This window comes from Pinus tabuliformis, chromosome 2_2, assembly GCF_031772625.1.
Source record: "Pinus tabuliformis cultivar Carrire ecotype Pingquan chromosome 2_2, CPIR1, whole genome shotgun sequence".
Taxonomy (NCBI): Eukaryota; Viridiplantae; Streptophyta; class Pinopsida; order Pinales; family Pinaceae; genus Pinus; species Pinus tabuliformis.
The window spans coordinates 739,299,819-739,317,644 of record NC_142300.1 but is presented as its reverse complement, the minus strand read 5'-3'; the positions used below and the strand labels follow the sequence as shown (position 1 = coordinate 739,317,644).

The 17,826-nt window shown below is 39.7% G+C and overlaps 1 pseudogene across 1 annotated transcript in view; it reads left to right on the top strand.

The window, feature by feature from the left end:
* Positions 1-4,589: 4,589 nt before the first annotated feature.
* The window catches only part of LOC149194771 (proteinaceous RNase P 1, chloroplastic/mitochondrial-like), a 168,774-nt pseudogene continuing 155,537 nt past the window's right edge, over positions 4,590-17,826 (top strand). The window contains exons 1-3 of the transcript XR_016254567.1: positions 4,590-5,813; positions 8,542-8,640; positions 8,815-8,996. The product of XR_016254567.1 is annotated as a proteinaceous RNase P 1, chloroplastic/mitochondrial-like (transcript). The remainder of the gene's footprint in view (positions 5,814-8,541; positions 8,641-8,814; positions 8,997-17,826) is intronic.

Genomic DNA, 17,826 nt, shown 5'->3' with positions numbered 1-17,826 from the left:
TCATTTTGATTAGCTGAGGTGAAGATCAATTTTACCAGATATTTGCTAGTGCCAAGCAAACAATAAATGTAATTTCTCATTAGCAGATTTGTTGAACATTTAATAATAAAACCCTCATTCTGAAAATTGGTTTTGCCCATCTCGGGGATTTTCTAGGGACATTTGTCCAAAAATATTTGTGTCATTTATGTGATTGATTTATCGTATATTTCACTACATTTTAATTTGGTGAATGGTGTTGTTCATGCTTTTATTCATTAATTTTAACTGCAAATTTAATTTTGTTGTGCATAAGTAATTAAAATAATTTACTAGGTTAATAACACCTTTTGGGTAGTGGAAATTTCACATGTGAAAATCAATTGTGTGTGGGTACTAGTTTTGTCTCCCTCACATGTTTCCTAAGTTTGGAACCCAGTCTTGGATGGTGGTTCTAACTTCAAAATCATAGTGATACCCTTTTTCACTGGTAAAATCCTCTTTAATTTCCTTGAGCTCACGTTGAATGTCTACGAGGGTTTGCATCCTACATAGTCTCGTTGAAGACTACACTTGGCAGTGAGCATGGACATTGACACGTGGGTCTTTGCTACCGACTCCGTGCTTGGAGCATGAACGCTACCTTGCCATTGTGAAAAACCAAAGCTGTATAGTGGAATTCCAACCAAACTAAGTCATGAAGTGGTCCTAGAAGGAAAAGTTGATTGGTTTGTTGTTATGCTTTGGTCATATGCAATGACTGGACTTTGACAATTCTGCTAACTCACTCAAATGTATACACCAACTTGCCACCTGCAAATAAAATTTACTTGAGAGAAAGCCCCAAAGGTAAGTTGAAGATGAAGAGCTAAGGGCAACAACGGGCTAGACGAGGGGGACTGGACTAAGAAGGATCAAATTGAAGAGAGAGAAGATAGATAGAATGGCTAAGCCTTTAGGCTTACAAGAGCTTAAACAATTTGAGGAAAACCATAACGACATCCAAAGTGAGAAGGAAAAAATGAAAATGCTAATGCGAGCTAGAGAGCTAGGCTGTGCAACCCACAAAGAGAAACCCACAAAAATCAAGACACCGTTAGGAATGGAGGGGAGAAATGAAAAAAGGGACAGAGGAAGGTTAAGAGAGGGGAGGATAGGAGGGCTTGGTTCCTCTAAAATTCGATACTAAAACTAGAATACCCGCCCCCCGAGAAAAAGCTTAGACAACTAGCAAACAACAGGAAAATATGAAGTGGATCTAAACCTTCATGAATATAAAGGGAAAATACTAAACCAGGAGCCTATTTACCATCATGGAAATCAAATCCTTGACATTGAGAAACTTCCCCAATTCATTAGGCATTCCATCAAATGATCCACCACATGCTCGAGTCAATCTGTAGCCATAACTACCCATTATAGATCATGAAGGAGGTTATCCACTTGTGATTAAGCACATTAGAGATGGGCACATTTTCCATACTCACTGCTCATGTTCTCCCCACCATCCCTTGTATTGGTTGCTTCCCTATCCGCTTGATTCAAGGAAAATGAAGTTAATATTATAAAACATATTACTTTATGGATGCTCAAAAGAACTATATGAAATACACTATTAAGTTTGTGTATAAACTTCAATTATATTTTGTTTTTGCAAGTTAAGTAGCCATTGCATATTAATTATAAAAAGACATATACATGCCTATAACCATTGGTTGCCACAAACGAAACTAGACCAACAGTACAAATAAAAAGCTTTCATTAAAATGATAATATGAGTTTCTATGCATCCATAATTTAGCAAAAAGAATATTAAATTATTTATGGAAGCACTTAATTTCCTATTGTTGCACCTAGACAAAGGAGAAAATATTTTTCTCGTAAGAAAGTAAACCAAAACATTATTAGGTAGTAGGAGAGTCCATTGGGATGGGACTTGGGCTATCTTCCTCTTCATTTGAGGATGGAAGCTCTAGGCCTACAATTTTTTTTACTAGGAGAGTGAACTTATTATCTAACTTCTTGACTTGAAGTTGCGGAGGATTGATGCAAAGTAAGATCTTGTATTGTGCTTCGCCGCGTTACATAAGCACCTTCCCCATGATGGTCTTGATTTACTAGTAAAGGTTGATAATTTGATGATATTTTATGGGACGACTATGGGCATTTCCTATATCCAAGAGCTCATGCCCCATATCTTTGTCTACATCATCATAACGAATGAAGTTGTGCTCCACATAAGCCTTGAAATTTGCAATATTAATCTTGGCACAAGCAAATGGAGGAGTGAACTACCTATATTTGGCTACTGTAGCCTCAACATTGCTTCAGGCACATGACATAGATGTGACACAACACCCATTTCCATGATGGCATTAGCCCTGACTATAACTAGCATTAGAGAAAGGCATTATGAGAGGGTAGGCTGGGGAGTAGGGCGAGGAATAGAGCCAAAGATGAGGGATGGTTCTCTGAGTTTCAGGGGAAGCCCAAGGAACCCATGGGAATGAATATAAGAAACTGCAAAGGAACTAGAGGGGTGAACTTGAGGGATACATATAAATAGAAAAGAGGCCAGGGTGCAGAATGGGTGAGGAAAACCCCACCACCACAATTGAGGATCACCTTAACTAGATAGTAGAGATAAAAAAATTAAAGAAATAGGGTTAGAGAAGAGAGCATACCCAAAAAAACTGTAAGATCGATGACCAAGGGAAAGAGCTCGAGTCCTTATAGCTTACAAGTTAGGTCACTGTATGCATAACTATCATGTGAGAACAACACACATAAGTTAATCTAAAATAATGGTTAAGTTTGGAAGGAAACATCATTTGAACCAACTAAATTGTAGACTTAAAACTACCTCCCATCGTAAATGTCTACATATTACATATATGACTTGGAGGCTCTAGCTGTTCAATGAGCATGGGGGTGATAGTGACAAACGATGACTGAACATCAATGATGTAGGGGTTTGCCGGAGAGTTCACTTGATGTGGTGAACTCCTACTATTTCATTAAAGAATAATCTAACTTTTAATGAGAGGCCTTACAAAAATATATGATAAGTTTAGGTTTGATATATATTTTTAAGGAAATTTTGTGGGGAAACTTCAAAGCACTTTCTTGCATTTGTATATGGTGTGCATGCAAACTTATTGATAGCAATTAATGACATTTGATCCAACATGATACTTTTTCTAAACCATAATTCAAAGATTTTATATTAAGTAAAATTTTTAGGAGAGCTTGCACCAAGATTACATTAAAAGCTTGCTTCAAAAAAGTTGTAAGCTAAAAAAAAGGAAAGCTATCTTTTAAGATATAGTTGTTTCTATCTAGTTCAATGATTAATACATCCTTGAATATCTTAGTGGCATATATTTTACAAAATAAACTTAAAAACATAGCTACTTTGCAAAACAGATAAAATTAATTAAAAACATGATGACTGATTACTTTTCCAGTGCTACTTTAGCTAAATATGAGTCCAACTTGACAATCCCCACATCCTTTACAAGTTGGTGCACAGCTTCTTCTTCCCTTAATCCCCCATATTTCAAACTAACAAAGGATTAAAAAAAGAAAAGAAAAAGAAAAAGGATTTGTTTTTGAAGTTAAGAAATCTGAAGTAGAGCTTCCTAAGATTGTACTACAAAAGAGGATTAAAACCACACATACAAGCCAAACTAGAATGCAAATACTCACTAAACTAAAGCTTGAACTTGTAGGCTTGAACCTTTGCACAAGATAGACAAACCACAAAGCCATAATCCCACAATGTTGAGGAGATTTACCTTCCATGAATTCAAACTCGTGTGGAACTAGATGTTTCGACATGGAGGAAGATGTAATAATCTCTTCTCATAAGGCACATTGCCATATGATGAGTTTGCCTTACAATATGCCATATGCCTTCTTAAATTATTGATATGTGCCATGTCCTCCAATAAAATGTTAAAGGATAAGCTCATTGTATACCTTGCCATTGATAACCAAGCCCATGTTAAAAAAAATGGTTTTGTTAACATAATTGTCTACTAAAAATAACAAAGGATAATTTTTTTGTTCTTGTTTTGTCCACTTTATCATTGATGCCAAGAGAGTATTAATAGAAATAATATTTGAAGACCATATACTTCATAACATTCTTTGAGCTCCCGACTATGATAAGTTTCATATAGCAATCTTCATAGCTTGCAACAATATATAACCTTAGATCTAATTATCATAGCTTGCAACAATATATAAGCTTCAACCTAAGTTATTTGTTGATATATTGAGATCCCAAGCAAATAAAGTTTCTCAAACATTTTTTTTTTCTTCGATTTATAATAATGCCGCTCTATTGATCCAATAGAAACTTTGGAAATGCAGCAAAAATAGCAAACCCAAAAAATAACAGTTTTCTTCGCAGAGCTGCTAACCATAACAACACTCAGACTAATCAAAATAACCCACCAAATTAAACTTAATTGTAAACAAAATACTATATTCTAAATTCTGGCTCATATATTTCATTATCGCTATAAATACCAAAAAACAACCCTTAGACAAGGAAAATTCCGCCTCGAAATTCATTAAAATAACGGTCATACGTGGAGGGAGCCAAGGGACGAGGTGATTCAACTTGAATCTATGATTGTACAATGAAGTGTTCAGCGACTCAAATATTTGATGTTTCAAATATTTAAAATCTGCGTCACGCGAGGAGTTGAGTGAACTGCCGAAGTCAGTTGGTCAGTTTCTGGGTTTATGATTTTGTCACCGAGGGCACTGCCAAGAATTCTCAGCAATAGCCCAACTCACAGAGCCTGGAAATGGAGGGTGATAGAACCGAAATGAATCCTACTACACACAATGAAGAACAACCCACTAAGGGCAAGAAGAAGAAGAAATTGGAAAATCCGGAAGTGCAGTTAAAATTAGCTTTGGGCAATTGTTCCAAGCTCAAGGATCTGACACAAGCAATTTCACTGTACGAGAAAGCAATGTCTGAAGGGATAAAATTCAATCAATATCTCTACAACATGCTTCTCTATCTCTGCTCTTCAGAGGCCACGGGCCTCTTGAGGTCTGAACAGACCACGGAAGAAGCTGCAAAAGAGTTGGCATTGAAGAAGGGATTTGAAATATATGAACAGATGGTAGCTTCTAACATCCCTCCAAATGAGGCTACATTCACAGCAGTTGCCAGGTTAGCTGCTGCCAGTGAGGATGCAAATATGGCCTTTGACATGGTGAAGAAAATGGTAAGTCATAATCTATCCCCTAGGCTGAGGTCTTATAGCCCTGCTCTGTTTGTTTTCTGTAAGAAAAAAGAGGCGGATAAAGCATATGAAGTGGATGACTGCATGGTGGGTAGAGGTATTCAGCCTGAGGAAGACGAGTTAGAGGCACTATTGACGCTGAGTGTTGAAGTGGGCAGAGGGGATAAGGTGTATTCATTGCTTCATAGATTGAGGGTTAAGGTGAGGCAGGTCTCTGCATCTACTTGTGATGTTATTGAACAATGGTTTAAGAGCAAGGTTGGTTGTGAGGTGGGCAATGAGAACGGGGACGCAGACAGAATTAGAGAGGCGATGATTAGTAGGGGTGGAGGTTGGCATGGGCAGGGATGGTTAGGGAAGGGGGGCTGGAAAGTTGAGAAAACAAATATGAGTTCAAAAGGAGTTTGCAAGTGCTGTGGGGAGCAGTTGGTTAGCATTGATATCGAACCGGCAGAGACAGACTATTTTGCGAAGTCCTTGGTGGATTTGGCATGTGCACGGGAGGGCAATTCGAATTTCAAGAATTTTTAGGTAAGTACTTCATGGTTTTTTTTTCTTCAGGGGGTTGTTTCAAGAAACACGCCCCAAGGTTCGGGGCAGAACCACATAACATAGGCTTCCTTTGGCTTTGGTGTGTCAGGTCTGAGGAATACCAATTGTCTCAAATTAACAAGGCACTTGCAACTCGGCTCACCCCTTATTTGATATGCCATTTAGACGGGGTAAAATTACAAACCACAGTGAAAATGTCACTGCAGTGTAGACAGTTTAGTATTCAGTCAACCATACCTGTGAATGAAGATCTCATCGGGTATGTTTACTTTTTTTTGGGGAGGTTGTTTATGAAATGTCATAAAAAAAAAAATTATCCCTTCTCTTTGAAAATGCACCTTATGATAGCATGTTCACTCTGGCTTCGATCTCAAGAGACTCTACAAATTTCCTGAAAATGCCAATCTGAGCAGAAGCTGTGCAGCCAACTGGGATCTAAAAGCCGTGATTGCCTCCAAATGGAATGGATTAATCTCTTTATGAAAATTTTCACGACATCACCATTTCCATAAAAAATATATGCCTTTCAATCTCATCACGTTCCAGATGCTTCTACCTGCCCATCGAATCTTGCAGCTTGTCCTCATTAAGGATGGCAACAACAAAAAATACTGTACTGAGCAACAGTAAATGCCCAAAAGGCTCTGGCATTTGTTTTTCCCCAACATTAATAGTAATGGTTTTAGAAGCCCTGGAAAAGGGATTGATTTGGAATTATTTTTTTGGAAGACTACAGTAATTATCCAATGTTCCACCAAGACTCCAGGACAGGGAGACGTGGGTGCGGGCAGATGCACAGGGGGGCTTGTGGCAGTACTCTCAAATTTTAGGGAAATTTAGGGGGATGGGGAGACGTGGGTGCGGGCGGACACATGGGAGGCTTGTGGGAGTACCCTCAAATTTTAGGGAAATTTAGGGGGGATGGGGAGACGTTGAGATATATATTTTTTTCATATATATATATATATAACTCATATTGAAAAATGAAAGCATTAATATATTGATTCATATATAATTAAATTAAATGATGAAATACATTGATCTGTATTCATCATTCATAGTGGTACATACATCATTCATACTCATCATTCATCCATACACCACGAGATTCAATAATGAAATATATTGATCCACATTCCTCATTCTAGAATCTAATTAGTGCTAAGCAAAATAGACTTAGATACGAATGTTATCAAAGCTGAACCAGAAAACCCTCTAAATTGAGAATCAATTAGAACCAGTAAAAACTACTTGACCAAAAAACTGGTTGACCAAAAATACATAAAATATTCAGATTTTAAAGAAAAAAACATTTATATTCATGTGCATCCATATGAATCCAAACTCCATTTATACACAAATAAGCAAAAAATCTCATTTTAAGGGTGCACACTGCACATAACCAAAATAGCACCAAGTCCAATCGATCTCTGAATCGAAAATACATCAACAAATAGGCTCTAGATGGCCTTTAACATAAAAAAAACATGCTACAACAAATACCTACATATTATCAAAATCATTACATATATTGGGATCTTCATCATCAATATCACCCTCTAAGCATTAAAATAAGATAGAAAAATGTAGCATGTCAAGTCAAGATTTTGTTTGAGTGATGGGCACATTTTAGTAGGGTCATGATAGAGGAGCTTGGAAACCAATGCCACTAACATCAAGGTACATAGAGGGCTTGGTTCTCTTGATTATATACTAGTTCCATGCCCTCGTACATGACAAGACCGAATGGAAACATTGTAATTCCATACATCCTGAAATCTTGAAAAACTGTCAAGTCTACTGGATTTTGAGTGAAATCTAAAATTCTACTTTCTCCATATGAAATCTAATGAGGTCGAAACCACTCTCAAACATCATAAGTCATTTCATGGTAATGTTAAAATTTAAGTAAAAGTGACATTCTCCTTTATCTTTCATTTTCATCCTTCCTTTTTACTTTAAGAATTTAACATTACCATGAATTACATAACAATAATAGCGTCTTAGGCTTCAATATTATGCTTCCTCACACAAACAGTCTTAAAACTCAAAAGGGGTACTTTTGGGCGCCCCCTCAAAAGGGATGCTTTTGGGTGAACCCCCTCAGAAGGGGGTGTGCCTAGAAGCACCCCTTTTGGGAAGACATGTCCCCCACACTAGAGAAATGTTTACCCCTATGTCTCCCCAAAAGGGGGACGTGGGGAAACATTTCCCCACATGTCCCCCCATCCCAGGTGCAATGGAAGCATGGGATGCGTGCACCCCACCCTTCGGGACACGTCCCTGTGAAACCCACATTGTATCTACACTCGATGTACCCTTTAGTCCCATTGACCTACTTTTGTGGTCAGTTGTGGGACGTTGATAATTTTATCTTATCTTATCTTCTTTGACTTTGATGGGATTTGAAGTTGTGAATGTTAATGCTTCCAAATTCTTTCTGACCTCTAGATCACAGTCTGGTGGACCACCAACATCCTGAAATGGGCATTGCTGGATTGTGAAACACTTTTAAATGGAAAATCATGCGATATACTTCTTCCTGGTTGGATAAGTGCCTGGGAAATTAAATGTGTTTACATTGGGAAAATGCAAGAAGCTTACAGAAAGTTCGATTGTAATTTGTAATTTTATGTTGCTTGAATGTCATGTTTTAAAATCAATTTAAGTCACCAGTTTAAACGGTTTACCTATGATTTAACCTATATGTCAGAATAACATGGTCCCTTTCATCCAGGAGTGGTTGGATCACAATGGGCCATATGACTTTATTGTGGATGGTGCAAATGTAGCCCTTTATGAGCAAAACCTTCGTGACGATGGTTTTAGTTTCTCTCAGGTTAGTAAGAAAATAGTGTGTTTATGCATTTTTATATTTGCATCACACTTTGCAGGATTGTGTGCCCATTTAGATTTTGTTGGTATGGAAGAGATTTCATTGTTGTCAATATACCGTACTCACAATGCACTATTAAACTTTTGCTGTACGTGCAACTTGTTTATTACTTTACAGTTAAGCTCTGTAGTCAATGTGTTGCGCCAAAAAAGCCTGAAGAAGAAATGGCCTCTCGTTTTATTGTACAACAAGCGTGCCACAGAAGAGCCAGCTGACAACCCTTACAATAAACAGCTGATTGAGGATTGGAGAAAAGCTGGTGCATTGTATACAACACCATGTGGGTCGAATGATGACTGGTAAGATTAAAAATGTGTTTGGTTTGTAAGTTTTTCTTTTGTTCTTTTTTCATTATCAAACATATTCTTCTATTTGGAATTCAGCTTACATTGGCACAGAAGCAGGGGGAACTTGTTTTCCCTCCTCTTTTTTATTTTTTCCAAGGAAAACGTTGTGGGAAACCCCGTGGTGCTTCCACACATATGTGGATGACATCCCTAGTAAACACTTTGGTGTAGACTAGTGTGCCTCACTGAAGGGGATTCAAACTGGGCATATACCTGCTGGCGTGGAAGTAGCCAAATGCCAACATTGGCAACAACTCGTTGAGCTAATCTCATGGGTTATTTCCCTCCTTTGTTGTATAGAAATTTCTGGCTTTTATATATTCTATACCAGCTCAAGCCAGGGGAATTTTCATTATGCTGAATGGTTTCAAGGAGGTCTCCCCCTTTTTCACCCAAGATTGCCAAAATTTTAATGTGTCTTGCTGCCATCCAGAAAGAAGACTGGATTACATTTGTCTAATATTTTTCCATTTCATACAAGGCGGGAGAAAACTAGAATGAAGACACGATAAGAGAAAGAGGGAGAGAGTACTGCATACTAATGGTTTTGTCTAGTCAAGAGGCTCTTTGGTTTTTCTCTCCTTTGGGCTTGCGCTTCCTATGCCTATTTATCCACTCCCCTGCTGCATTCACTTTTTATATTGTTGCGTCGCTGCCACGAGTTTCCCTCTGTTCTATTTCCCTTTCAATGCCAATGGTTTGCTGTTTCTGATCTGTAGACAAAGTCCTGGCATTAATATTCTGCAAATGGTGCCATCATGCAATTAACGGCCATCACTGTGTTCTGTCCTGTCATTTCCTTTGATGTTTTCCTCAATCAGATGACTGATCTTATTTTCCCTCTTGTCTTGTCCATGTGTTCTTCGGAATTCTTGTCATCAAGAGGTGCCTTAGTATTGGTTTTTAGCTTGTGTTTCTTTGTAATATGTTCTTGGGATTACTTGCTTGTAAGATATGTGTTAAAAATTCAAAAGAACTAGAATCATATGTATTCTATCGTAGTTCTAACTTCTTAGTATTTATGACATGGGTATTGAACTATCAAAGGTTTGCTTCCTTAAGTACGCTATTTTAAAGAGAAAGGGTATGAATTTAGTATGAACCCAAATCACATGTGAGTGAATCTAGAGTTAATGAGTTAAATTAAGCGTCCATTGCAACATACACATTAAGCATGGGTCCAAAATCCCTAGGTGTCATATTTCAGGCAATCACTTGCAGGTGTGTTTTTCCAATAAGTGCTCTGGCAAACCTTATACGGACACTGAAACAGTCAAAGCCCTTGATTGATGCAAGTCGTACACATGCTGTCTGGTTCTGTAATGTCAATTCCAACTTTTTCTGGAAGCAACTTTATTAAAGGTAAATGCTTGGGCATATTCAATGGTTAAAAGTACATCATATCAAGCCATGATACAGGAGAGCTTTTATCTGTACTTATGACTGTACACCCTATGCTCATGCAATGGTTGCAGATTATTACAGTAATGAGTAATACAGTCAATATTTGTAACAAAAGCATGCAAAGGAATGCATCCAATAGCTTGAAGGCTACCTCAAGCATGCGTTTAAGCCTTAAGGATGTAAAATGGACATAAAACAATAACATTTTGATTAGAGTGCATTTTAAAAGAAGATTTCCATGTGGAGAATTCTTGTAAAATGATATCAATCTTTTGAACTTTCTTTTTCAAGTTTAATGATGCATGTTGTGGTTGATTAGGAGAAAAAGAAAAAAGTGAACTCTTGTTTAAAAATTATATCAAAATTGTCTAATCGTATAATGACTCATGGAGTGCCTATAGATAACTTCTATATAGACCCTTGCATAGTTTCCTATATTATGTCTTTTAAACAAAAAAGTTTAGTAAAAGATAAACTTTGCCTTATTGCTTGGAGTTTCGGTGACACCAACAAGACAATATTAGAGGAGGGATTGACAAATGTAAGCTTGTTTAATATGTTGTGAACTTCTGGAATATTATCTGTGTTTAAAGTATTCTATAATTAGGAGCAACTTTAGATTCCATGCACTGGATCATGTATTATCTGTTTTTAGTGCATTCTCATCTTATATGCTTCAGACTTTTATATGGCAATCAATTGAGGGCATGATCAAAGATATTTATGCAGAAATTTGTTGAAGAGATCGATAACTTCACACATTAGTGTAGTTGAAATCTACCTTAAGTCAAATGCCAAATGATTCCTGTTCCTTCATGCTTGCAACATAGTCAAAAAGAGGCGTGTCAAAATCTTCTCAGATAATTTGTGAACCTCCTATGCTTCAACTATTCATAGGTTTAACTTTAAACTACTGAGCTTCCAAATGTAGAAATTTCATGATTTGAGGTTTTTTTTTGCAAATTTAGAATTTCATCTCTTTAGAGGTTCTATAGATTCAATCCTTTTAAATTGTTAGCCTTAGGGCTCAACTGAAATATAAATCACAGCAGCAAGCAACGGAAAATATACATCAACACCAACCACTAGGCAATCCAATAGAGAAGATACCAAATATATGCCAACATGTTTTAGTCCTTTAGAGCAATCTTTTCATTCATAAACCAGATCTGAAATCATTGCAATTCTTGCAGATCTACTGCTGTAAATTTGTCTTGTTATCCTCAATGTAAATGTTAAGTTCCTTAACAATTTCAGCTTTAATTTATGTCAAATCAGCAGGACTTGTAAGTTCTGGAACTTTTCAAACCATGAACACAATGATAGCTGAAAATCAAATCTGCAATAAGACAATTTTGGACAGCTGAAAACTTCATATGTATAGATAAGAGATGAAGTTTAAGTACACACTCTTAGATTATCACAACCTGGTACAACCCTCCAAGTTCTCCAAAACCCTAGCTAAGGTAAACTAAGAAAAACCCTATCTCCACCAAAGATTCCCCAAAAAGTTAGAATCACCACTAGCAAGTCCTCGGCCTCATGCAAGGCTTTCCTTCTTTTCCTCCACAGCTAGTGCAACTTAGGGTTTATCATCAAACCTTAACTCTAATGCCCCTTTAGGCATTAAACCCTAGCCCTAGACTTCGAGAATGCTCCAGGGAATCGTTAACTCCATAAGGTAGAGAGTTACCATGTAAAGAATAGAGAGATAATGTGCAATGGAGATGTGTGTGAGAGAGAGAGAGAGAGAGTAGCACTCCTTTTACATCTATAACCCAAGTGTAAAGAAGAATAACCATGGGTGTGTAATGACCCTCTCCTTATTTATATGAGAGGTAAGAGAGCTCTACTATGACAAGTGGACCTAGTTCATTGGAAGCAACCTACAAGACACAAGTGGGTCCACACATGTGAAGCTCTCTACTACAAGTGATACATATTAAGTTCCAAGGTGATGATGGTCAACTAGAAAGGTTCTAATGTGTGAGCGCTACACGCAAAGGTGCAAAACTCCTTCAAGGCTCCAAAGCTCCAATGCATTTCTAAGGGCACACACATCCTTAGGGACAACCACGCACTACATGTCCACTCTTTCAATCCAAGCATCCTGTCATCAAGTGTAAACCTCTGTGCAAGAAATTGAGCAACTTTATGCTATCTAGGGCTCAACACCCTACTTTGGAATTCCCAATGCTCCCCCTCTAGTTGAAGGCATCCTCCAAGCAAGCAACCTCACTTCACGTGCCAGTTACATGAAGAAGTCACCATGCTCCATAGGTTTCCAATGTTCTAAGAAAGGATCTCACGACTTGAGCATTCCTACCTACTCTTGTGCCTCTTGCAATGTTTTGGCAAGCCATCTAAACTTTTTACATGTTGGAGTAGAAGGTGAGTGCATATCCATCCCTAATTTCACTTTGATTACCCTTGACTCTGACTCATCTTGATTCTCTAAATCAATCGCCAAAACAACAATCTCCTCTCTCCTCAGCCTTTGAGGGTGAACCTTGTGAACTACAAGATCTCCCATCTTGATTGAACTTCTCATCTCTGCTTGCTACTATCTTCCATTTGTGAAAATTCAGAATCCCCGAATCATTACTGCAGTAATGGATTATATTTCTCCTACTGAATTAAGTTATTTATAGTATTATACGGTAAACATCGATATAAATACAATTGCAACCTTTGCAAATTAAATAATATGCGGAAACAAGAACTGAGCAAGAAAGAAATAGCACACACAAGTGACACTGTTGTTTTTGGACAAATATCCCCGGAAAAACCCAATGCAAGAAAACCGGTGCAACATCGTAGGGTTTGTATTATTATGCAGTAGTTTCTGAATACAATTTTTGGATGCCTACTAGCTATCCGATATAGGGAATCTGACTAGCGGAGAAATTAGTGAGAAATACCTCACACTATCACTGGCGAAGCGACATTGATCCAGGCCTTGGATGGCTGGCCCCACACTAACTCTGTGTCAGCTTCTCTAGGGTCTGCGTCACCTCTTCCATGAATCTACTGTTTGGAACTTCGTTCCTCTGGCCCTTCGGTCTCACACACCGACTTTTGGCTCTGAAACTCGAATTCCCAGCTGAATCTCAAAATCCCTCTAAAGCTTTGCGCTGCCTTTGCGTGGCACTGCGCTGCCTCTTCTGGATCTCTCTCTGCCTTCTCTGCAATGTATCCCCAGATCAGGAAACTCTCCAACCATAAAACTATCCTTGCCCCTCACTGCAAGAATCTCCTTGATGATCTCTCCGGCTGCTCTGTGCAACTCTCTTGAGAAATCGATCTCTTGATCCCACTCGATGTGTTTTCCAAATGCCCATCAAGCCTCTTCTTATAATCCTCTCGTTGATCAATCAACGACCCATATTAGATTCTAATCAATGGCCTAGATCATTTTGACTTGATCCCCATCTTCTTCTAGAAGTTTCACCCCCAACTTAATTAATACCCTTTAATTATTTTAATTTCCTCAGTTTAGACTCGGGCATCCATTAAAAATAATTAATTATTTTAATAAAACCGTCTCCGGGTGGAATTTCCCAAAACGATTTATGGGTATTCTGGAATACATGTGTCCTAGCCTCCCTGCAAATTTTGAGGCTTAGAGCACATTCGATGCTACCAGAAATCAACACTCCCTCTTAGCGAGGAATGTGCTCTAGTAATGCAACCTGTTGAAGCATCACCCTGACTCTGTAACATCTCCCTCTGCGCTGCTGATGTCTGACATCATTGCCCACCAACTACTGCGCAAATGCTGCATCCGTGCTGCTGCTGACTCTGCATGTTGCTGCCAACTGCATCTGCACTGCAACTCTGCTCCAACTGCTGACTCTGCATGCTGCTACCAACTACATCTGCACTGCAACTCTGCTCCAACTGTTGCTACTGCCTTCTGCAACAACTGCAATAGAAAAACATCCAAAATACTGAACATGTGTTCAGCATGATGCATCTGTTGCTGGAGTTCTGACTGCTGCTAGTCTTTGCGTTGACCCTCTGAATCCTCTGTGTTGACCCTGACTCTGCACTGTGCCAACTACATTGCTGCCAACTCTGCTTTGCGCTGCTCAGTCTCTAGCGCTCCTAGCCACTGCAACCGTCACTTCGACATTCCTTTGCACCAACTGACACTGGTCCATCCTACTACTTCTGATATGGGCTCCCGTAGCAAGGTATTGATCCAAGAGGTGGAATCCTCAAGGATCCTGCCCATCTGCAGTTCTTTCGAACTATAGTACTAGATCACCCCACTTCTCCCCTAGAGGTATTTGGGCAATCATGGAAAACTCCTCCTCGATCTTAGCGGTTGCAGCGTGCGGATCATGTTTCTCGTCCTTGTCTTTCTTCTTGAGAGGACACTGTGTAGCGTAGTACTAGTAACCAAATTCCACCCGGAAACATTTGATCTTTGAGATGTCCTTCTTCCGCCTCCGCTGCTCCTGCTGCCCCTTTGATGCAAGGGCTGCATTCTCTTCCTCCTCCTTGGGCTTCGTCCCACTGTTGCTGCTGCTATCAAGTTTGCACTTGACTAAGTCTCGACTCATCTCTTCCTGCTGAAGAGTGGTCCACATCCCTTCCCAATCCAACAATCTCTCTCTGCCCAAGATACTCTGGACAAACACTTGCCAGTCTTCTGAGACTGAATTCAAGGCCAACCTCACCATCTCGGTGGGTTGAGGTGATGACCCTACAACTTCCAATTGATCTCGGACTTCCTGAAGCTTTGATAGGAACGGATCAATGCGTTCCCCCTTTTGCATCCTCGCAGATCTCATTTTCTCCTCCAAGTACATCTTCCATTGCTTGGAAGATCCCTGATACAACATAGCCAAGGCATCCCACATCTCCTTGGCAGTCCCTTTACCAGCAATGTGACATACAACATGATCCCTCACTCCATCGAGGATCAATCGCTTGGCCTTTGCCATTTTTGCCTTGTACTTCTTGAGTGGATCCGCATTTGCAGGTTCAACTACCACACTATCGACATCGGCCTTGAGATTATGCTCATCCAAAAGGCAGGAGATCCTTGCCTTCCAGATCACATAGTTGGATGCTCCGTCCAACCGATCTTGATCTCTCAGCCCATTAGCTGCCATCTCTGCCAACACAATGTCGAACTACCTCCTCTCTCCTCTTCGCTGCTACTAGGTTGGCCTACGCAATCACTGCTGGAGTTTGTAGATCTGCTCCTCTCTACAGATGCTCAACAATTGAGAAATCGAATTCCCTGGCTCAGAATTCTCTGAGGAAAAAATTCCCTCAAAAAGTGTTTCCTTCCTTCTTCTGACGTTTTTCTGCCCCAACAATTGCTGCAGAAAACTGCGTCTCACTTGAAGGCTGCTCTGCGCTGCTCCCTCTGCTGTTGAAAAATGTTGATCTAGAAATCTTACCTCTCTGTCAACTCACTCAGAGAGAGATCTTCCTTGAGACTCTTGCCCTTCTGGCCTAGACTGCGCAATCCCTCTGGGATTCGTTCTGCTACCTGTGCAGCACTTCGATCTCCCTCCTTCTCTTCAACGCTAGGCTCTTCCGGTCTGCTCTCTTTCTTCACCTGCGCTCTGATACCATGTGAAAATTCAGAATCCTCGAATCACTATTGCAACAACTGATTATATTTCTCTTATTGAATCAAGTTATTTACAACATTATATGGTAAACATCGAAATAAATACAACTGCTGCAGCCTTCACAAATGAAACAATATGCGGAAACAAGAACTGAGCTAGAAAGAAATAACACACACAAGTGACACCGTTGTTTTTGGAAAAATGTCCCCGGAAAAATCCAATGTGGGAAAACAGGTGTAGCAGTTGAGGGTTTGTATTATTATGCAGTAGTTTCTGAATACAATTTTTGGATGCCTTACTGGCTATCTGATACAGAGAATCTGACTGGTAGAGAAATTAGTGAGAAATACCTCACACTATCACTGGCGAACTGACACTAATCCAGGCCTTGGATGGATGGCCCCACGCTGGCTCTCTGTTAGCCTACGCAGATCTGCGTCAACCTCTCTGGGGTTTGCGTCACCTCTTCCATGGATCTTCTGCTATCTGGAACTTCGTTCCTCTGGCACTTCGGTCTCACACCCCGACTTCTGGCTCTGGAACTTGACTTCCCAGCTGAATCTCAGACTCCCTCTGAAGCTTTGCTTTGCCTCTGTGTGGCACTGTGCTGCCTCTTCTGGATCTCTCTCTGCTTTCTCTCCAATGTATGCTCGGATCAGGAAACTCTCCAACTGGAAAACTATATCTGCCCCTCACTGCAACAATCTCCTTGATGATCTCTTCGGCTGCTTTGCGCTGCTCTCTTGATCCCACTTGATGTGTTTTCCAAATTCCCATCAAGCCTCTTCTTATAATCCTCTCGTTGATCAATTAATTGCTCAGATTAGATTCTAATTAATGGCTCAAATCATTTTGACTTGATCCTTGTATTCTTCTAGAAGTTTTACCTCCAGTTTAATTAATACCCTTCAATTATTTTAATTTCCTAAGTTTAGACTTGGGCATCTATTAAAAATAATTAATTATTTTAATAAAACTGTCTCCGAGTGGAATTTCCCAAAACGATTTATGCATATTCTAGAATACATGTGTCCTAGCCTCCCTGCAAATTTTGAGGCTTAGAGCACATCTGATGTTACTAGAAATCAACACTCTCTCTTACGAGGAATGTGCTCTAGTAATGCAACCTGTTGAAGCATCACCCTGACTCTGTAACATCTCCCTCTGTGCTGCTGACATCACTGCCCATCAATTACTGCGCAAATGTTGCATCCGTGCTGCTGCTGACTCTACATGCTGCTGCCAACTGCATCTACGCTACAACTTTGCTCGAACTGTTGCTACTGCCTTCTGCAACAACTGCAACGGAAAAACATCCAAAAATACTGAACATGTGTTCAACATGAAGCATCTATCGCTGGAGTTTTGACTGCTACTAGTCTCTGCGCTGACCCTCTGAAGCCTCTGCGTTGCTGCTGACTCTGTTTTGTGCCAACTGCATTGCTGCTAACTCTACTCTGCGCTGCTCAGTCTCTGGCGCTCCTAGCCACTGCAACTGTCACTCCGACATTCCTTTGCATCGACTGACAATGGTCCATCCTGCTACTTCTGATATGGGCTCTCGTAGCAAGGTATTGATCCAAGAGGTGGATTCCTCAAGGATCTTGCCCATCTGCAATTCTTTCGAACTATAGTACTAGATCACACCACTTCTCCCTTGGAGGTATCTGGGCAATCATGGCAAACTCCTCCTCCTCAATCTTAGCGGTTGCAGCCCGCAGATCATGTTTCTTGTCCTTGTCCTTCTTCTTGAGAGGACATTGTGTAGCGTAGTGACCAAATTC